The sequence below is a fragment of the Scylla paramamosain genome, chromosome 48 (assembly GCF_035594125.1).
Source record: "Scylla paramamosain isolate STU-SP2022 chromosome 48, ASM3559412v1, whole genome shotgun sequence".
Lineage (NCBI taxonomy): Eukaryota > Metazoa > Arthropoda > Malacostraca > Decapoda > Portunidae > Scylla > Scylla paramamosain.
The window spans coordinates 2,281,012-2,304,129 of record NC_087198.1 but is presented as its reverse complement, the minus strand read 5'-3'; the positions used below and the strand labels follow the sequence as shown (position 1 = coordinate 2,304,129).

The window sequence follows — 23,118 nt, the reverse complement described above, 5'->3', positions numbered from 1 at the left end:
CTTTTCCACGTCTTTTCATAGACGTCCAACCCTTCAGGAGGTAAACATATCACGCAGGGAAGCCACAGAACGCCTGACTTCTGATCTTTCTAAAATTTCTGATTGGGGCAGAGCAAACTTGGTATTGTTCAATGCCTCAAAAACTCAATTCCTCCATCTATCAACTCGACACAATCTTCCAGACAACTATCCCCTCTTCTTCAATAACACTCAACTGTTCCCCTCTTCTACACTGAACATCCTCGGTCTGTCCTTTACTTATAATCTGAACTGGAAACTTCACATCTCATCTCTAGCTAAAACAGCTTCTATGAAGTTAGGTGTTCTGAGACGTCTCCACCAGTTTTTCTCACCCCCCCAGCTGCTAACTCTGTACCTTATCCGTCCATGTATGGAGTATGCTTCATATGTCTGGGGGGAGTTCCACTCATACTGCTCTTCTAGACAGGGTGGAATCAAAAGCTTTTCGTCTCATCAACTCCTCTCCTCTAACTGACTGTCTTCAGCCCCTCTCTCACCGCCGCAATGTTGCATATCTAGCTGTCTTCTACCGCTATTTTCATGCCAACTGCTCTTCTGATCTTGCTAACTGCATGCCTCCCCTCCTTCCGCGGCCTCGCTGCACAAGACTTTCTTCTTTCTCTCACCCCTATTCTGTCCACCTCTCTAACGCAAGAGTTAACCAGTATTCTCAATCATTCATCCCTTTCTCTGGTAAACTCTGGAACTCCCTGCCTTCTTCTGTATTTCCACCTTCCTATGACTTGAATTCCTTCAAGAGGGAGGTTTCAAGACACTTATCCACCAATTTTTGACCACTGCTTTGACCCTTTTATGGGACTGCCATTTCAGTGGGCATTTTTTTTGTTAGATTTTTGTTGCCCTTGGCCAGTATCCTTTCTATATAAAAAAATAAATAAATAAATAAATAATAATTTGTTACAGGTGTCTTTCCCCCTTATGATGATACAGGTTGTACTCACGAAGCTGATTAACCTGGCGCAAGTTGTCAAGTAATCTTACCTGTGTGTGAGTCATTCCACGTGTCTCTTCTCTCTCTCTCTCTCTCTCTCTCTCTCTCTCTCTCTCTCTCTCTCTCTCTCTCTCTCTCTCTCTCTCTCTCATCATATGCATTAATGATATAGATAAAGGAATTGTCTCCAGAATCTCTAAGTTTGCCGACGACACGAAGTTAGGATCAGACGTTTCGACTCCGGAGAAAGTAGAACAACTTCAGCTTGATCTCCATAAGCTGGGAGAGTTCTCAGACAAATGGCAGATGCCATTTAATGCAGCCAAGTGCAAGGTCATGCACATTGGGTACCGCAACCCCCAATATGAGTACGTTCTTAAGGGAAAGGCTCTGAAGAGCACTGACTCGGAGAAAGGCTTGGGTGTAGTTATTACCAATGACCTCAAGTTCTCGAAGCAGTGTATAGCTGTAGAGAAGAAGGCTCAGAAACTTTTGTGCTACATAAAGAGACAGTTTGGATATTGTAAAAAAAAAAAAAAAAAATAGTATTATCACTGTACAACTCTCTCGTCTGTCCACATTTGGAGTACGTAGTTCAGTTTTGGAGTCCTTCTTACCGTAAAAACATCACAAGACTGGAGAGAGTACAGGCCAGGGCGTAGACTCGATGTCACCTGGACATGTGTTTCTAACTTAGCTTGAGTCTCTTTCAATACTGCCTGTATGGGTCATAAGGCCTTCTGGAGTACTTCTCTTCCTTGTAACTCCTTGTAACTTGTAACTCTCTCTCTCTCTCTCTCTCTCTCTCTCTCTCTCTCTCTCTCTCTCTCTCTCTCTCTCTCTCTCTCTCTCTCTCTCTCTCTCAAGTGCGTGTAAGAAAGAGGACAAAAGAGAGGAAGCGATTGAAGGAAAAAGTAAGAATTACTTCTCTTTCATACCAGAGAGGCTGTGAAGGAAAAGGGAAAGGGGAGGGAAGGAGGGAAGAGGAGAAGAGAAAGGGGAGGGAAGGAGGAAAGGAGGGAGGGATTGAGGGAAGGAAAGTAGGAAGGGAGTAAGACTGACACGCTGGCTTCTTTTTACGCTCCTTTCTGAAAGCCAACGACGTATAATCTCCTCCTCCTCCTCCTCCTCCTCCTCCTCTTTGTTTGCTTCTTCATCTCCCTGATGCTTGTTTTGTTGTTGTTTTTGTTGTATTTCCTTTTCGCTTCCTGCTGCTCCTCCTCCTATGTGAAAACAAAAAGGGTTTTAACATCAACGATTGGTCCACTAATAACAGAAAATGGCACAAAAATAGAAAACGAAACAGACATGGCGAACACCCTGAACGAGTACTTTTCAACAGTCTTCACGACTGAGGATGTTCAGGGCAGTCTGCCGACCCCCTCGACTCAGTCAAGAGGCACCACGCTGCCGGACTTCACCATCACAGAAAGTGAAATCCTCTGAGTCACGAAGAGCATGAACGTAAACAAGACAGCCGGGCCAGACAAGATATCACCCAGGCTTCTTAAAGAAGCAAGAAATGAGCTCGTGAAACGCTTACAATTTTATTCAATAAAACTTTACTAGCGGGTAAAGTTCCCCACGAATGGAAACTAGTAAATGTCACGCCAGTCTTTAAAAATAAATAAATAAATAAATCTCTCCCAGCCAATTACAGGCCGATCAGTCTCACTTCAGTATTGTGAAAGCTGATGGAAACAATAATCAGAGATAGAAATGTTAAATATTTAGAAGAAAACAAAATCATAAAGGATTCGCAACACGATTTCAGAACCAAGCGTTCCTGCTTAATGAACTTACTATTTAACTCGCATGACGAGACAAAAGCTTTTGATATTATCTACCTTGATTTCCAGAAAGCTTTCGACACTGTTCTCCTTAAGAGACTCACCAGTAAAGTAAAAGCTCACGGCATTGCCGGAAACACCCTGAAATGGCTGAGAGACTGGCTCTCTGACAGAAAACAGCGTGTTGTGATAAATGGAAAAGAGTCAGAGTGGCAAAAGGTAAACAGCGGTGTTCCTCAAGGCTCAGTATTAAGACCATTACTCTTTATAATGTACATTGATGATATTGATGAAGGGATAAATTGCAAAATAAGTAAATTTGCAGACGACACCAAGATAACAAGTAGAATAACGTCTGTGTCACAATGGCAGGAACTCCAGTGTAACCTAAATAGACTAACAAGCTGGGCAGAAAATGGCGGATGAGATTCAATATAGAAAAGTGTACAATACATATCTCGCCTGAACAATGTTCAGGCGAGATATGTAATGAATAACATGCCACTGTCAAGCACCGATAAAGAAACTTCGCAGGTAATATTCATTGAGGAACACATCCTACACCACCCAATCCCTCTCTGTCAATATATAACACCCACATTTTACTGTGACTGCATTACAACTGTGTGGCTCTACTTACTGGTACTGCGACAGGCGGCTTGCCCATCCTGACCCTCTCTGGTCTGACAGCTGTGTCTAGCTTGTCCCTCTCTCTGTTTCTGTCTATTCCCGTCTCCTACACCTTGTAATATACGTGTGATGTTAGAGCGACCTTTTGCCCCAACAAGGCTTCCGTTGCTATAACATTTATTTTCCACTACTTCGATCATTCGCGGCATTTTCCTGTAACTTTCAATAAGGTTCATTTTCGAGTAAATATATTTATTTTCTCATACTTTGGTCATATGGTTAAATTTCATATACTTTCCGCAAGATCCATTTTCAAGTAACTATATTTATCTTCCCCGTACTTCGATCACACAGTTTATTTTTCCTTAACTTTCAATAAGATTCATTCTCGAGTTACTTTGGTAATCGCATCTTCTAATCAGGAACAAGGAGGCGGCGGTTCCTGTGGTGTGCCGGCTGTCCGTGTTGTCCATGTCACCTGTTTCCGGTGACCTCTGCTTCCCTCGTATACTAATTCAGTGATGGCCACCTGAGTACCTCTTCTTGTAATGTTGTGCTAATCTCCGGCTCTGTTAGTGTTGTGATGACTCACCGCATCTTGTTGTTCTCCACGGTGGTCACGTCTCGTCTCTTATCTGTCAGGGTGGTGATAGCTTCTTGATACCTGCTGTCGTTTTTATCATCTTCTTCCCTCATTTATTCTTTCTACTTCTCGTTTCCCTTTTTCATTTCTTCATTTTTGTTTCATTCTTGTTTCTTGTTACATGTTTCATTTCTTGTTGTTTGCTGGGTTACAACAACGTCCCTATTCTTCCTCCACGCGTCTCTCCTTCCTTCACTGCCTCCACTTCCCCTGGCTCTCCTTCCTTCACTGCTCCTCTTTCACCGTCCTTCTTCCCTCACTTGCCTTTCTTCCATCATTATTCCTCCTTCCCTTCCCTGCCCTTCCTTCCTTCCCTGCCCTGCCCTGCTCATCCATTCCCCTGTCCCCTTCCTTCACTACCCTCCAGCCTCCCCCATGCTCACCACTCTCGGATGTTGTTTATCTAGTCTCTCTCTCTCTCTCTCTCTCTCTCTCTCTCTCTCTCTCTCTCTCTCTCTCTCTCTCTCTCTCTCTCTCTCTCTCTCTCTCTCTCTCTCTCTCTCTCTCTCTCTCTCTCTCTCTCTCTTGTCTATTCAAGTCTTGTCTGTTTTTTTTTTTTTTTTGGTTTAACTCTCTCATTACTTATGGCATCGTTTTCCTTCCTCTTTCTATCTTCCTTCCTTTTTGTATTTATTTGATTTCCTTTCTTCGTTTTCTACCTTTCCATTGTTTCATTTTTTTGTTATCCTTCCTGCCTTCCTTTCTTTCATTTGATTTCTCTCCTTTTCTTTTCCGTTTCTTCCTTTCCCTCTCCTTTAGTTCACACCTTCCTTTCTTCTTTTTTTTTCTCCGTTTTACTTTTATTTATTTATTTATTTTATTTTATTAATTAATTTATTTTTTTTGGTAGGGGAGGCTTTGCTTTTATTTATTCCTTTCTTTTCTCCTACGTTCCTTCCTTCCCTCCTTTCTGCCTTCCTCCCTCCCTCTCACTTTCCCTCCCTCTCTCACCGTGCCTGCATCCTTGCATTTTCCAGCCTACATCCACTTTACAAGATTGCTCAGTGTACTTTATCACAGACAGCCTCGGAAGAACCAAAATGCATGTTAGATATGTTTGTTCTTCGTTTGTATTTCTTTGTGAGTGATCTAAACTCCGTGCTCTTATCTATTACTGTTTGTTCATGTGTGAGTGATTTCAACCTCCGGTCCTTATCTTTTACGAGATAAGATTCGTACTTCTTGTTTTTTTCCTTTGTATCCCTCCGAGTGGCCATGTCTATTGATGTTCGTTCTTACTTGGTGTTCCTGCAGGAGTGACCTATCCCTCGCCTCTCTCTTCCTCAGCTGTGACACAAGGAGCAGCTTTCTCAGCGACGGGGAGCGGTGGACGGCGGATAAATACTTCGGCTCCCGCGCCTTCTTCTGCATCATGTCCGACCCTCTGACCCTGGTGGTGGGCGACGTGCGTCAGAGGAGTTGAAAATGTATGGGACTCGCTGCTGTGCCCTGCGTGTAGCTGTGAGGTGAAGTGCAGACGGCTGCATTGTCTCAGCCTCGGAGGTGCCACTTGTTCAAATTACGAATGGTTTAATGTTATTTTTTGCAGGCTGTGGAATATTGCAGTATCTTATAACAAGACAAATGATATAAATAAGCATGTAATTTACCGATAAGCATTACACGACAACATTATTGCGGTGATAAAATGTACTCCTGTAAAATGCTACGTGGCATCATCTCTCAGCTGTTTTCAAGGTCGCAAGGGCAGGCTACCCACCCGCCCTCCTCCCTCGCTTTGATGATGCCGCGTAGCATTTTACAGAAGTACTTTTAATCATAAGAACATAAGAACATAAGAAATAAGGGAAGCTGCAAGAAGCGACCAGGCTTACACGTGGCAGTCCCTGTATGAAACACTCCTACCTATTTCCACCTATCATCCCCATCCATAAACTTGTCTAATCTTCTCTTAAAGCTCTCTAGTGTCCTAGCACTAACTACATGATTACTGAGTCCGTTCCACTCATCTACCACTCTATTCGAGTACCAATTTTTTCCTATCTCCTTCCTAAACCTAAATTTTTCAAGCTTGAACCCGTTATTTCTTGTTCTACCCTGGTTGCTGATCCTAAGAATTTTGCTTACATCTCCCTTGTTATAACCCTTATACCACTTAAAGACCTCTATCAGGTCCCCTCTTAACCTACGTCTCTCTAGAGAATGTAAATTTAACCGCTTCAACCTCGCTTCGTAAGGAATACTCCTCATACCCTGTATCCTTTTAGTCATTCTCCTCTGTACTGATTCTAATAGACCTATATCTTTCCTGTAATTTGGGGACCAGAACTGCACAGCGTAGTCTAGATGAGGTCTGAATCACCGCAATAATGTTGTCCTGTAACGCTTATCGGTAAATTACATGCTTTGTAATCCCATTTGTCTTGTTATAAGATAATGTAATATTAAACCATTCGTAATATGACTAAGTGGCACCTCCGAGGCTGCGACAATACAACCGTGTGTCCGTCATTTCACAGAGCACACCCACGAGTCCCGTACATTTTCAAATCCTCTGACGGGTAAACAAAGCCTTAAAATGCATATGTGCATAGAACATTTTCTACTTAGAATTAAACGTTCTTTCACCTCTTTCAGTATTTGCAGAAACTCGCGTTACACCCTGTATAGGAAATTAGAGACGTCGCAGTGAGCGTTTTGATACCAGATAGCGCCAGAATTTTTAATTCTCGCCGGAAAATAAATATTTTTGGGGGCAAGGTTTTACAAGCTTACAAAGGTGTATCGTTGCACAGTAATGCGTCTGAATTTTAAGTCAATTAATTTCGTGATAACTGACAGCACATGACATTGTTTGAGCCTCTATTCATAATTTCAGATGATATTCTTAAAAGAGCCTATAAGTGTATCAAGGCAGGCAATCTGTAATTTTCTACTGACCTCAATGGAAGTATACTAATATATACTTGCATTTTCATATACTAAACAACAGGCAAATCCATTTAATGTAAAGAAAATATAATTTTGTATCAGAGACTTTATTTTTGCGGTACGATCACTATCCTCGGGTACTTGGGCAGCGAGCAAACCAAAACACAGGACCACGCTTACTCGACTACCCTGCACAATGGATACATCACCGCCACAATCATGGACTACAGCGGAATTAAGAAAATTCCCGAAAGAACGAGCTATACCCTATTCTGGATATAGTAAAGCAAAGTAAAGGCCTTTGTATCGGCAGAACTGAGAGGCTATTGTTTACACTTTACACTCCTTCCTAACGGCGTGCGGCGCTTTTTTTAACTGAAGAATCATGATCAAGATAAGTACGTCGTACGTCCGCCAGCGGTGCTGTTCTTTTTTTTATTTCACTGATTACTTTCATATACAGGACGTGTCAGTGATATCTGATATTTTTCAACATTCCCAGATAAAATGCACAAGCCGAAATCAACATCCTTTTATTTTTACTGTTCATACTTACTTAAAAAAAAAATCATTACCTATTCTTAGTTTTATCTTATAATTCAATTAACAAAGCCTTATCATACACCAGTAAGTATGAATATTAATATTAAGGGTTATGTTTTTAATTTTAGATACACTTGTGCAGCAATTCATGCTGTACTTTTCCTGCACATCGATTTCAAATTTAGCTAAGACACCCCTTTGCCCCAGGAAATCGCAGACAATTAAAAATGCTGACGCTGATAGGTATCTACCAGCCTCACTGCCACGTCTCTAATTGCAAGGTGGCGAACAAGTTGTCTCAGTATATCAACCACGGGAACAATAGACACCTGTAACCGCTTCACTCAGGGCGTTCAATCTGTTCCGGTGTGGTTTTGAATTATCAATTACCACTGGACACTGTTCATTAGTTTCTTACCTTTATATAATAGGTAAAGTCACTCTTGGTGAGTTTCTGTGGTTTTCAGGTGAATGTCAAAGGTGAACGTATAAAAATAGGTATATTTAGATATATGTACAGAGTTCTGGAGAAGGGTGTGGCGCGTACGGGACAACGGATGTCCTCTGCGTGGTACAGCGTTACACCCTGGCAAGAGACTGCCGGAGCCGGCACAAGGGACGCTTAGCGCCTTCAAAAAGTGCTGACATTAGAAATAGGGGCGGGTTGACCGCACTCACAGTACATGAATATATTCATAATTATTACTCTCTAATTACATAAATAAGGCAAGGGAAAAGCTACTTATAGCTAAGAGTAATACATGCCAAAATACATTAGGGAGAGATTAACTATGGAGAATACTTAGATACTGTAATGTAGGTGCTACCGATTACTTATCCATGGCAATAAAAGGAGTATGGAAAGTTCCATGGTGTGTGTGTGTGTGTGTGTGTGTGTGACGTAGGGTGGTGTGATCATATCCGCCCCACCCTTATGCGCCAACACCCACTATCTACACTTATCCATATATGTATACATACACTTATATTGCTAATCAGGCAAGGCATTATAAATACAATACATATTATCATTAATTATGTGACACCGTTACAAATCTCTTATGCTTTCGGATCCAATACCTTACATTCTTCAGTTAAAAAACTCATTACCTTACACACACACACACACACACACACACCTTTCCTCAAACTCATTCATATTTCACCTTTTTTTTTCCCCACAATGCATTTTTAATCTTTCCTGTTTATTAATTAAGCTCCTTTGCGCACCTTATGAATTAATTCGAGCGTTTCATTAAGTTACAGGAGAGAAGCAAGTGATACTTCTTAATGGTTCGGTTTCATTTGGAAGGGAAGGAATAGGAGGTAGAAAAGGGTTATTGTGATAGATAAGGTAAAAAGAAAGGGTTATATATATATATATATATATATATATATATATATATATATATATATATATATATATATATATATATATATATATATATATATATATATATATATATATATATATATATATATTTTATTAAAAGCGTTAACTTATCTATGAAAAGAGTGTTTGTGTGTGTGTGTGTAATAATAATGTTTCTTTCTCTCTCTCTCTCAACGAAAGATAAGAGCGAGAGAAAACAGAAAAACAAAACTGTTGTAAGGAGAGAGAGAGAGAGAGAGAGAGAGAGAGAGAGAGAGAGAGAGAGAGAGAGAGAGAGAGAGAGAGAGAGAGAGAGAGAGAGCGTAAACCACCAACACAAAATTAAATTCCTGAGCAGATCTCTCTCTCTCTCTCTCTCATAATCCATCCCTGCTATACGTAATCACAATGTAATGCCCTATTGTTTGGTTTATTTTCCTAAGTGTTCCCCTCCTCACCCCATTTTTTCTCTTCCCTCATTTTTTCCTTTTGATTTTATTCGTATTTTTTTCCTTTATTTTTCTCATTTTTCTCTTGATTCGCCATTTTTTTTCTTATTCTTTTCTTATTCTCCCGGTATCCATTATTTTTCATTTTTTTTTCTTTTTCCTCTTTCTCCCAATCCTCTTGGTGTGTCTGCTGCTGGCTCGTGATTGGCTGGATTGGGATGGCTTGGTGTATGTGGATTGGTGTGGACGGCTATTATTATTTGCTTGTATTTTGTTTATTTACTTTTTTGTTTTTTTTATTGTTTGTGTAAGAGAGAGAGAGAGAGAGAGAGAGAGAGAGAGAGAGAGAGAGAGAGAGAGAATTTAGGAAGACCACAAATTTCTCTCTCTCTCTTTCACTCAATGTTAAAGCTTCATTATCTTTCTTCACCGTAGTGTTAAAAAATATACGACTATGTTGGTTTGTGTGTTAGCGTTCAGATTAATTTGCTTGATTTAGTCTTCATTTATTTATTTATTTATTTATTTTGTGTTGGTGTATATATATTTTTTTTTCAGTGTTAATTGATGAGATTATTTCTTTATAGTGTGTTTTATTTAGTTAGTTTTTGTTGTAAGTTAATTCAAAGTTGAGCATTTTGACTCACCTTTGACTCACCACACTCAAGTTGTGTCCTGTATTTTTGTGTAAGCCTCATATTTTTGAGTCAAGCATCTAATATATATTCTTCACTTGTACACACACATTGAGCCTCACTACACTCACGCAGGCTGGAAGAAAATTTGGCTTGTCGATTTCGGTTCCATTCCTTGTTGTAGACACTACAAGATTCTAACATTTGTGTGTGTGTGTGTGAAGGAGACAATTGTTGGTGAGGGGCTGTGGAGAGTCACTGTGGGTTTGTAAACATACTGTGGGGGACATACTGTGGAGAGAGAGAGAGAGAGAGAGAGAGAGAGAGAGAGAGAGAGAGAGAGAGAGAGAGAGAGAGAGAGAGAGAGAGAGAGAGAGAGAGAGAGAGAGAGAGAGAGGTGTTATTCACTGTTCCTCATCGCAGGAGAAGTATTGTTCATAGTTGTTCATTGCAGGTGAGGGAAGACACAGTATGTTGAGGGAAGGTAGCTGCAGGAGTGAACAGCTGCACCAGTGACAGCAGCAACAGAGCCCCACGACTGCTGCTGCTCCTCTCCTCCCAGCACAGCAGCACACAGGACACCTATCCATCATCTTTAAATCCCAGACACTCGTGCCTTGGTAATCTCACTGCAGCAAACCCTACATTGCTCAGGTCAACTTCCAGCTAGAGTCATAATATCTGGAGTTATTTTTCAAGATAAAGAAGGTTCAAAATATCCCCCCAAAAAAGTTATTTTTAGAGTTGAAAATCCACTCGAATTTTCTGCCTGAAGCTCTCGTTTAAAAATAACTCCAACTGTGTCCTTCAAGTGAACGGGTCTTCAGTTTGTAGTGAGGCTTCCAAGCCGCCCAGACCTGTGAAGGCGAGCAGTCCATCAGATGATGAGAGTAGACAACATGAGCAACATAATAATGAGAGAAAGTCACAATAATAGAGATAAATGAAGGCACTCAAGTATTGGTGATAAAACAAGACAGAATAATGAGAAAAGTAAAATAATGAGAGACAAATAAGGCCAGTCTACAAATAATAGTGAATTTACTGTAGGAAGGGTCTGCTGTACTACTTAATGACCATTCAAGTCTACTTGTTAAAGATATGTTTACATTTTGAATTGTCATTTTCTTGTACTATGATACATTTTTAACTATTTTTTTTACACCTGCCTTATAATTAACATTGAGTCTCACTAATACAACTTGAATATTACTCAGCCGGCAGTCTTTGCCATGGTGGAGTGTGACACTCTAAATCAGTACTGACATTTTATCATTTACATTTTATTACTTTGATTACTCAACAAAATACTGCATTGTTTTTCGTAACCTGCTGACTGGTGAAGGGACAGTGTGTGCTCCTGAACACTTGGTTCTTGCCACGTGCCACAGCACTCTGACAGCTTCCAGTGGTCCTGTCTGAGATAATGCACCACACAACATTAGGAATAGGAATAATTATTTCACTAAAACTTTAATTATCTGCAATAAAAACTTGGAATGAGTTATGCACTTTGTGAATTTAGGAATCTGGAACAATGATTGCAGTTATTTAACTACCTGCACTAAAGAGTTTGTATTAGTTATGGCGGTGTTGACAACAAGTATAAACACTCTGAGAGGCGTGACCTCCGCCGCACTGCTTCATCAGCCTTCAAGTCCCGGCAGTAAAACGGTTCGTGTGAGGAAGACTGTTTCTGGTGCTACAGGTGAAAACTATTACTACTAGTGTGTACATATCTGTGGAAACCAAAGGATGTTTTCAATCGTACCAAACGTTATAGTCATGGAGATATCTCTCTTCCTGCACACAAAACAACTACCAGCACCTAATTATTACACACACTCCTACACCAGCCTCGGAGACCCCATCTGGTGAGCGGACCACAATTGTCCCCGGGTCAGACTGCTCTTCTGGTAACGACCCTAAATGTCTTGATACCCCTCTCAGTTTTTCTTCATAAACTTCTGCAACATTCGCGTTCAATCTGTAGAACAGTGCCTCTCCTCTATTAAGCTTCATCATCCTTTCGTCACTGAAACTCAGATGTCTGAGGCAACTGACAGTAGCCCCTTTTCTGTTCCCTCCTACTTTCTCTATCCTCATTTTCGATCCAAAGCTGGATGCTGTGTTCATGTGCGCAATGACTTAACCTGCTTTCCACTCTCTTGAATCTTCCGAGTTTTCCACCACCAGGGTACGAAAACAGAGTCACTCTCAAACTAAATTTATCTGTGCTGTATACCTCTCAAATAACTCTTCTGACTATGAAAAATTCTTTGACTACTTAACTTCCAAGGTGGAGCACATTGACTCTCTTCCCTTTTGCAGAGATCTTAATTCTTGGAGACTGACTTCAATGTTCACCACCAACTTTGGCTTTCCTCTCCCTTCACTGACCATCCTGGTGAACTAGCCTTAGACTTTGCTATTCTCCACGACCTAAAGCAATTGGTGCAACACCTTACTCGTATTCCTGACCGTCTTGAAGATAGGCCCAACATTCTTGGACCTTTTCCTGACCTCTAATCCTTCTGCTTATGCTGTCACCCTTTCTTCTCCGTTGGGCTCCTCCGATCACAGTCTCATATCTGTATCTTGTCCTATCGCTCCAATCCCTCCTCAGGATCCCCCAAAAGGAAGGTGCCACTGGCGTTTTGTCTGTACTAGTTGGGGGAACATGGAGGTATTTTGCTGATTTTCCTTGGAAAATGACTACTGCTTCCGTGTCAGAGACCCGTCTTTGTGTGCTGAGCGCATAACAGAGGTGATAGTGTCTGGCATGGAGGCGTACATTCCTCACTCTTTTTCTCGACCTAAACCTTCCAAAGTTAAACTTGGTTTAACATAGCTTGTTCTCGTGCTATACATGATAGAGAGGTGGCCCACCAAAGGTGCTTAAGCCTTCTTCCATCACCGGAATCTAATGCACTTTACATTTCTGCCATGCCAAGTCTGTTCTCCAATTAGCCAAAAAAAAACTCCTTCATTAACAGAAAGTGTCAAAACGTTTCAAGATCTAACTCTCCCTCGTGACTTCTGGCACTTACCCAAAAACATCTATAATAACTTTGCTTCTCCTTTCCCTTCTTTATTTCAACCAGATGGCACCACTGCTATCACATCTATCTCTAAAGCTGAACTCTTCGCTCAAACCTTTGCTAAAAACTCTAACCCTGGACGATTCAAGGTTTGTTCTTCCCTCTCCTCCACTAGCGTAGACATGACAAAGGTGACTGTAAGTACACAATGGACATGACACACTCAGGCAGCTGGTACAGCTTTGGCTATAAATGTTATAGCAATACTCTGCCACTTTGTTGACAAGTGACAATACAACCTCTCGTTCCTCAGACTTTTCTTTTCACATAACAGCTTCAAACCAAATCCTGAACCAACATGAACCACCTCTGCTATCAAGTAGTCAGCACTGTGAAGGGTTGTACAGTTCCTTACCTCACTAAATAATACTTCTTTCTTATCCAATCTGTCTGTCTATGTGTCTGCTGCCATGGCTTGACCTGCTCTTCTTTCATCTGTAGCTTCCATTCTGTCTGCTGTCTCCCTGCATCCTCTTGTCCACCACACCATCGTCTCTTGTGTGTCTGCTGTCACTGTCTGTCTAGGAAAAAAAAAAGTTTTCTTCGAAATCTTGAACAACTACAACATGAACCACCTGTGGTCTAATCTTTCTCCAGCATTTCTTCTGTCCACTGTCACTGTCTGAACCAGTCACCTAACACACCATCCTTCCTGCCACGGTCATTCCTCTCTGATGCTCTTCTCTTCCTCCCTCTCTCAGCGTGGTGGCAGCACAGGCCTCGGCACTCCCTTGCACCACGGCAGGTGTCAGTGAGGCAGGCAGGTGTTGGTTCAAGTCCTGGCAGTGTCACTTCGCTGCTGTATTGTTTTGTGCAGCGGATGATGCTACTACGTTTTTCATCACTTAGTTAGTGTAGAGTTTATTTTTCCTTGACGTTATTTGTGTTGGAAAGACATTTCCATTATATAGTGGTAGATGTTCTAGGAAATAAGGAATTAGCAATACTAATACATGCTTGAACAACACTCACCGGTGTGGAAGGCTTGTCAGGGAGTGGCTGTAGTGGCTTCACTTGAACCACGACCATGTTCTTCTCAACCCTTGGAAAGATAACAATTTATCTGAAATGGAGAGATACAAAGATAGAGAAAAATTTAAGTAACACACTGCAAAGTGTAGCTGACAGTGTACGCGTCGTCATCAAGAAGAGGGGCTCTGCAAAGAAATAGTAAGACACTCGTGAAGGCTATCATCTTTTCTCAAGGGAAGTGTGTGTCGTGTGTCTTAACATCGTCAGGCGCGCAAACATGTTTTGCATCAAGGGTGTCGTTGTACGTTCCGGATATGAATTTTTTTTTTTTTTTTTTCTACATTTTTTTCCCCCATTTTTTATATATGTAACGTTTTGATAAATAAATAAATAGATAAATAGATAAATATATATATATATATATATATATATATATATATATATATATATATATATATATATATATATATATATATATATATATATATATATATATATATATATATATATATATATATATATATATATATATATATATATATATATATATATATATATATATATATATATATCCCCTTATGTAATGAGGTCTTCTGTTATGAAATTTCACGGTTTCGCCCGCTGCGAGACATGACTTTTTTTTTTTTTTTCTTTCTGGCGTACCCGTTCTTCCTCAGTCTCCTATGAATATCTACGGTTCTTTTGCTGCGTACAACATTAGAGAGTACGTAATTTTAGGTCTAACTATTTTTTTCAAATTTATATACGAAAAATAAGATAAATATTTTTCCGTAAATCTAGGAAATAGTCAATGTGTCTGCATTAGATATCTTTTGCATTAATATTTTATTTATTTCAAACAGTTAAACACTGGTTTTGATCTAAAAGTCGAAATATAACAAAAATTGTTTTCACCCGCCTTCCCCCCTCCCCCCCGGGTAATTAAGGGTGAAATCATGAATTACTTTAGGCCTATGTACAAAACCAATCGTAGTAACTAAATTAATCTATATCTGTTTTTCAACATATTGTGATGTATATATCATGTGAATTTCAAGTCCTTAGCTGCAATAGGTGTATTATAGTCACCCCTTAAACTTTGACATAACTTAAAATGGCGGATTTTTGCATATAAAAATTATCTCCGTTGTTATTGGTGTTACACACAGATGGGCCATTGCGGCTTATCAAGCTGTGAGAGGCGAACAAAGTCTGCTGTCGTCATTTTTGTTTGTAACTGATTTTGATTTCTGACAAATTTTTGAAAGTAAATATTTGACACTCAGTTTTTTTTTTTTACTTTTTCATCGAAAAAAAAAAATCTTACCGTACAAAAAAAAAAAAGATAGCAGACATTCTTCTTGCAACCTTCCTGATCAAAATATTTTTTAAATGAATTGGTCAGTAAATGAGGGAGGAGAGGCGAGTTGAACACAGGCAATTTAATATGGGACTAGCGATCCTTCAACCCCCTCAAGTGGATGAATAAAGGTGATTAGTTACTTTGATGTGTAAAGACTGTAATTTGTAAAGATGAGAATAAATGAGAATAAATTATTTCTATGACCTTGTGTCCAGCCAATGTTTGTAGGTTTAAGGTGAAACCACGAGGTGAGGTGACATTAGTATTGTCAAGTGTCTTTGTAAGGTACTCACACCAAAGTTTTCATTTGCTTCAATCAATCAAAATCTGGTGATTAAATAGGCACGCCTTCCTTTCACTCTGGAATGCACACCTTTATATATTGTGCTGCATTCACACTCACATATTTCAATACAAATAAATAAAATTAATAACAATCACAACAAAAAACAAAAAGTGACCAATAAAAAAATAAAATAAAACAACAAACACAGGTGTGAAGAACTCTTCTCCGTTAACCTCCAAGATAACCTCAGAACTGGTCTTCAGGAAAAAAAAATAAATAAATAAAGATAAACACTATCACTCTCACGTAGAGGACAGCGTTACACCTCAAAAATAAAAATAAAAAAAATAGCAGCAGACCGAGGAGGGTTCCTATGTACAGCAAGTGACCCCTAAACAAACTAGCTAGCTAACCACAACCAAGGACCCCGGAAGTGCTTATCTGGGTTCTTGTGGCTGGATGGTGTCCGGGTAGCAGTCTGGGGCAGGTGAGGTGGATGGCTGAGTGTAGGCGACCACGTGGCTATATCTGGCGTCCTCCACGACCTTGTGGAGCTGTATGGGGTCACCTCGCCACTTCCGGGATGACCTGGGATAGTTATCTCGTCACCTACAACCCACTTCTGGTTCTTCATCACCATTGTTAGAGGTAGTTCATGGGTCACCTGCAACAGTAGTAGTAGTAGTAGTAGTAGCAGTAAAAGTAGTAGTAGTACTGGTGGTAGTGCTGGTAGTAGTAGTAGTAGCAGTGGTAGTGGTAGTAGTAGTGGTGGTGGTGGTGGTGGTGGTGGCGGTGGTTGTGGTGGTGTTGGTGGTGTTGGTTGTGGTGGTGGTAGTAGTAGTGGTAGTGGTGATGGTGGTGGTAGCAGTGGTAGTGGTAGTAGTGGTGGTGGTGGCGGTGGTAGTAGTGGTGACGGTGGTAGTAGTGGTGGTGGTGGTGGTGATGGTGGTGGTGGTGGTGGTAGTGTCGGTGGTAGTAGTGGAGGCGGTGGTAGTAGTGGTGGTTGTGGCGGTGGTAGTAGTAGTGGTGGTGGTATTCGTGGTGGTGGTGGTAGTAGTAGTAGTAGTAGTGGTGGTGGTGGTGGTGGTGGTGGTGGTGGTGGTGATAGTAGTAGTAGTAGTAGTAGTAGTAGTAGTAGTAGTAGTGGTGGTGGTGGTGGTGGTGGTGGTGGTGGTGGTGGTGGTAGTAGATGTGTTAGTAGTAGTAGTAGTAGTAGTAGTAGTAGTAGTTGTTGTTGTTGTAGTAGTAGTAGTAGTAGAAGTAGTAGTAGTAGTACGAGTAGTACTAGTAGTAGTACGATTAGTAGTAGTAGTAGTACGATTAGTAGTAGTAGTACGAGTATTATTATTATTATTATTATTAGTAGTAGTAGTAGTAGTAGTAGTAGTAGATTAAACAAAATAGAAAAAAAAAAAGAAACCGACAGACAAACCGAGAGAGAGAGAGGGAGGGAGGGGGGCTATTGTAGCCCCCCTCCCTCTCTCTTTCTCTCTCTCTCTCTCTCTCTCTCTCTCTCTCTCTCTCTCTCTCTCTCTCTCTCTCTCTCTCTCTCTCTCTCTGGGAGGTAAGAGAACACCATTTTCTTGTTGGATTGCAAGGTCACTCTAGAAGAGCGGGAAAAAGGTGCAGAGGGCGCTGTCAAATCTATAGTGTGAATGAAGGACGGACAAGTGCAGCTTGAGAAGGTAGGAGAGTGAAGAGTGTATGTGATCAGTGTGATGGGAAGGTACATGTATGCCTCCCATGTTTTGAAAGAAAGCACTCTCTCCATCAATAGCGACCTTCACACATTTGCTGCAATCATTTCTTGAGTCACTGTTTTCACTACACAAGGAATGAAGAAGCTGTTTATATGAATGTTGAAGGATAAAGCCTTTTCTTTGTGCAGCTGCAAACAGGACACAGGCTTTCATTTGTTACAGGAAAAGTTCTCCTTTGTGCAAGAAATGATAGTAATGATTTCAATAAGAGTAGGTAAAAATGTTATGTTGTTTTGCAATCACAGATTTGCTTTATAATAAAAGAATATATAGATGACAGTTGTTAAGGATACTACATCTATATGTTGAGCCGTGACTGAGACAAGTTTTATTATTACCATTTAGAGTTCCACCTTTGTATTTTGACCAGTTACAATGTCACTTCACAAAAGATACTCTTTCATTTTTTTACCATTATTATATTTGCCTCATTAAAAATTATGATAATTAATAATCAACATTTGTTTAAAAGATTTGCGTTTCATTTTTGCCCATTATTTAATGGAATTCATTGTAAAAAAAAAAAAAAAGGGAAGAAAAGTGATAAATGTTGGGCCAGTGGTACACACGGCAACTTTGAATAGTCTGAAATGTAACGGCGGTGGTGCGTGTGGCGCCTGACGTGTTAAATATTGACTGATTTTACTTAATATAACACCATTTTTTTTTTATATAACTCTCTCCACCGTAGTCTTTCTAACGTCCAAAACCGTCACCTACCCACTCCCCTCTCACTCTCTCACTCCCTCCCAATGTCCCTAGAAGTTACAACCTTCAATTCTCTCCACCCTAATCTTTCTCCAGTTCAAATCCGTCACCTACCTACTCCCCTCTCACTCTCACTCTCACCTTGGCCTCGTACAGGTCGTCCACTTAGGGCGTAATGTTCATGAGTTGTTCTTCACAGTCCTCTCAAGTTCTCTCAGTGAGTCTTTGAGTTTTACTTCATATTCTACTTGTAACTTCCTATCAAGCTCACCTATCTCCAGGTGTTTGCGCTTCTTCGTTTCTGTCACCTACTGCTCATAAATTGCAGTGGTAGGAGTAGTAGTAGTAGTGGTAGTAGTGGTAGAGGGTGGGTGCAGCATAATTGCGGGCTCACAAAAACACAAAATTATCTCATCGTTTCATTACACTTTCTTATTCGTTTTTGTTTCAGCGGTGCATTTTTACCGCAGATTTTCTTTTCATCTGTATTTTCTTGCTTTTCTCTCACTTTCCATTTGTTTTGTTTAACTTGCTTTCTCCTTCGTCTTACTCTGGCCACCATTCTCTCTCTCTCTCTCTCTCTCTCTCTCTCTCTCTCTCTCTCTCTCTCTCTCTCTCTCTCTCTCTCTCTCTCTCTCTCTCTCTCTCTCAGTAGAGAAAGGTAAAGGGATTTTTTATTTATTTATTTTTTTGTTAATGTGTCAGGGTACATGGTCTCAGTTTGGCAATGGAATGAATGGAGCAAGTTTTGATGACAACTTGATGTGAAGGAAAATTGTGTTTACTTATATATATATATATATATATATATATATATATATATATATATATATATATATATATATATATATATATATATATATATATATATATATATATATATATATATAAAGTAAGCACAATTTTTGTCCACGTGAAAAATAAAATAAATGATAAACGACCCATTACAAAGCCTCATTACTTAAACTCAGAAATCACAATGGACAGAAATGGTCTTTACGACGCCAGTACTTCACTCAGGTATTAAACACCAGTGACGCATCACTTTTCTCTCGCTTTCTTTTCTACACTACCAGCGTGACGCCCTCCACGCCCCTGCCACCCACGCCAACCACTTCACAAACATTAGAAAAACTGACTCAGAACACAACTGCACTCGTCTGCAGAGAGAGAGAGAGAGAGAGAGAGAGAGAGAGAGAGAGAGGGGGGGGGGTGTAGGGGAAAAGAACCATATGGGAAGGGATGAGGGAGGAATGGGGGTGAAAGTAGATGAGATGGTTGAGGGTGAGTGAATATCAGAGAGACAGGAGTGAGGAAGGAGAGGAAGAGTGAATGATGGAAGCATAAGAATAAAAGGATGAATGAGGGATGAGAGAGAGACTTGAGGAAACAATGGGAGTGAGTCAGGATGAATGGCTGAGAGAGGGAGGGAAGCAGTACGTGAAGGATGAGGCTGAGAGGATAGCCGGCTAAATCCAGAGACAGAGAGAGAGAGAGAGAGAGAGAGAGAGAGAGAGAGAGAGAGAGAGAGAGAGAGAGAGAGAGGGGGGGGGGGGGGTGATGAATTGAGGGCAGGGAAAGAACGGGGGAGCGAAGGGTCAGCGAGAGATGTGCGCTTGGGATAGTGAAGGTGGTGGTAACAGGCAGCCCTCACAGCCCCTGCCACCACCACCACCAACCACCACCTTTCATCACCAATTGTTACCTTCAAGCTGCCATCGCATACGTCCTGCCTTCATTCCTTATTACGTTACAGGTATGACACCTGAATACTACTAATGGCGCCACCACCACCACCACCACCACACCTGTCCATAAAACCAATATTTCCCTTTCATGTATTTTGTCTACGTAATGAAACGGCGGAGGGAAGCATCACGTAGAGACAGACAGACACAGATTGCTCTCTCCACCAGTCCTCCATCAAGTGACTGACAGACTGACTGACTGACTGTGTGATTGAAAGACGAACAGACAGATACATACTGGTCTCTCCACCATTCCTCCATCAACAGACTGATTGACTGATTGAAAGACGGACAGACAGACACAGAGTGGTCTCCCCACCAGTCCTCCATCAACCGACTGACTGACTGACTGACTGAAAGACGGACAGACAGACAGGTGGTGTACTCATATTTATCTGCTCAGCTTCTCAGCTTACTTAACTGCAGCCTCAGTCATATAACTTTCATCATCAGAGTCAGGAAAGTTAAAATATTGGTTCATTTGCTGTCAATCTCTCTCTCTCTCTCTCTCTCTCTCTCTCTCTCTCTCTCTCTCTCTCTCTCTCTCTCTCTCACTGACGTCACATCACACAGGTCATTATATAGATGAAATTGTTTAAATATGCACACATTTCCTAATAGAATTAATTTTCTATTGTAAGTTTACATAAATAGTCCAATAATAGTATACAAAACCACAGATTACTACCTTTCATTACGTGTGGAGCTTCAATCTCAAATAAAAACCATTATACATTGACTCAAATAAGGCAACACTCACCTGGGACACGAGGAGCAGGGGAGGACAGGCAGGGAAAAGCGGGGAGAGGGTGGCGGGCAGGCTAGGAAGGGAGCGAGGAGGAAGGGAAGGGGAGAGAAGGCCTGAAACAGGGAGGTGAAACAGCGAACGAGTGACTGCAATTTGCTGATTATAGGAGTACACACACACACACACACACACACTCTCTCTCTCTCTCTCTCTCTCTCTCTCTCTCATCCCTGATAATCGTATCACCGCCACCACCACCACTTCCACTCCGTCCGATAAACACCTTTTTACACCACCACCACCACCGCTTAGCCCGCTCCGACTACGACCACCGCCACCTACCACCTCCACCACCACCACCATCGCAATCCTCAACCACACCCAACAACCACAACATCGTTGCGTCCGCTGCACCCACCACTGTCACACAACCACCACCATCCCCAACAACCACAACCACCTTTAACATAAGCCAGTCACGTTCACCATCACTACCAACACCCTCTACAACCATTCCAACCATACCAAACACCACCACAACCACCACCTCAACCCAGTCACGTCCGCCATAGCCACCTCCACCTCCCCCTTCCACCATCCTACTCTCCACATCTCTCTTCCACTATCCACTCCTCCCTATCCACCACCAGGCCATACTCACATCCACCTCTCCCTCCACACCGCAGTCCACCACAACATGCCCGCCAGGGACAGACGCAACACCGCTTCACCGCCGTAACACAACCGGGGACTCGTCACGTCAGCGGGCGCAGGGCGAATGGCTGAGGAGACGGCGAGGAGAGAGTATCACGTGACTTGAATACTTGGCGCTGATTGGTGAAGGCTGTGCTGAGGTAATTGTCACTAAGAACGGAGCCACTCTCGCAATACTACTTGTAATGATACAAAATAATAGAATCACGGTTATTATTACCAGTAGAAGACACTTACCAATACTCTGTGAGGCAAGAAGTAACGACAAATGAAGGATGCGTGAGCTTTACGAAGAATACGAAAGAAAACGGAAAAATAGAACGCTCTGATTGGCAGACGGGAAGCAGACCACCACCACAGCTCTCGTATTTATTGAGGCTTATATAGACTTGAAATAGCGACTTGAGACTAATGAAATAACGTAATACATGTAGTGCGGGTGTTTTCATCAATGACAGACAGACTAATGCTACGAGATAAAGAAAAAAAAAAGATACATTAGTCACTGGGGGAATGTAGCAAGGCAGTCTTAGGTATCATGAATGCACTTGTTTTTCATGAAGCAAGGTTATGTGCTTGTATTCTGAAAGGCCTTGCTCTTTCACCAGACTATTTTCAAAGGCCACAGAAATATTTACCCGGGTTTTCAAGACTGGTTCTCCCGTTGATGCTGTAGAGACCTTACCAGTCTGTAACTAGAACCACAGAAACACTCTTAAAACTCGTGTAATTTCAACTACAGCCTCTTGAAAGTAGTCAGGGTGCGGGCAGAAATGTTTCAAGATACGGTGTATCGTGAAACATTTCTTTTGGCACTTTTGTTAGAAATACAGGCAGGGAATCTGCTTCATTAATTAGGGTGCCGTCTTTACACACACACACACACACACACACACTGTGTGTTACGTGTTCACTGTCAATCTATTCACTTCTACTAACAGTTTCCGAGCTCTATGCAATCAGCAGCTATTACTAAAAAGAATAAAGTAAATAAAGAACTGTAGGGGAGGAGTCACTGTACACAAATGAGCGCCTATAAAGTAGCAGATGATAAAAAGAAAAATGATCCGACAGTGAAAGGATTAAGCATTTAGGAGGCGCAGGTGCGAGGCGTTTACTATATATAACACCTCGACTTTCCCATGACTCGGTGACAAAGAGGAGCAGTCAGGCGGGTGGGCTGAAGGCGGCCACAGCCACAGCTGACCACTTCGCCGCACCCTCCGCCTCATTCCAGGTTACACGAGTATTGTCTGTCGCACTGTGTATCTTTTCGTGGTGACGTCACGGGCGGCGGCGCAACAAGGGGATGATTCCCCGGCAGGTATTGGCCGCTATCGAGTTTTCACGGAGCTGCAACAAAACGATAGCCAGAGCCGTGAGCTTTTCGATTTTTGCAGCCTGAAGTGAACTTGTGGCGGGATGGGAAACGTTTCACTCTAATGCACCTTTATTTTATACAAGTTTTTTTTTTTTTTTTTCCACATGCATGTTTATTCTACTGACTTGTCACACGCATGTTTACAATACTAACCGTCACTCTTGTTACACGCCAAACTCCACTGAGCCGCTGCGTGGAGTGAAGACACCAACACTGGCCAGCAGCACTCTCATCACTCCTTTGGCTGCAGCCCTAATAGCAATCCTGGCCTGACCTGGCGTTCCTAGGTGTGTGTACGTGTGTTAATTAACGCCTATTTTTTACATATTACACTAACTAATCATAATTAACAATACAGATTATATAATCTAGGTTAAAATCATAATTATATCGAATATAATTACAACCGA

General features: G+C 41.4%; 3 long non-coding RNA genes across 6 annotated transcripts in view; 1 reads left to right on the top strand and 2 right to left on the bottom strand.

The window, feature by feature from the left end:
• The window catches only part of LOC135095275 (uncharacterized), a 48,473-nt gene extending 42,845 nt beyond the window's left edge, over positions 1 to 5,628 (top strand). Inside the window, exon 4 of one of the 2 annotated variants that reach the window (XR_010264199.1) lies at positions 5,324 to 5,628. This is a non-coding gene — a long non-coding RNA (uncharacterized LOC135095275). The remainder of the gene's footprint in view (positions 1 to 5,323) is intronic. The other variant, XR_010264198.1, reaches the window with a different exon arrangement.
• LOC135095290 (uncharacterized) overlaps positions 1 to 14,383 on the bottom strand; it is a 103,392-nt gene extending 89,009 nt beyond the window's left edge. The window contains exons 1-4 of one of the 3 annotated variants that reach the window (XR_010264223.1): positions 14,001 to 14,383; positions 13,384 to 13,549; positions 11,257 to 11,345; positions 8,589 to 10,784 (exon numbers count right to left, since the gene is read on the bottom strand). This is a non-coding gene — a long non-coding RNA (uncharacterized LOC135095290). Of the gene's footprint in view, positions 1 to 7,958; positions 10,785 to 11,256; positions 11,346 to 13,383; positions 13,550 to 14,000 lie in introns of those variants that run through there. The other 2 variants (XR_010264224.1, XR_010264222.1) reach the window with 2 other exon arrangements.
• A 208-nt stretch (positions 14,384 to 14,591) lies between these two features.
• Positions 14,592 to 21,945, bottom strand: LOC135095184 (uncharacterized). The gene is made up of 2 exons (XR_010264105.1): positions 20,626 to 21,945; positions 14,592 to 16,313 (listed from the first exon to the last, which is right to left on the bottom strand). It is a non-coding gene; the product is annotated as an uncharacterized LOC135095184 (long non-coding RNA).
• Between the last annotated feature and the right edge of the window lie 1,173 nt (positions 21,946 to 23,118).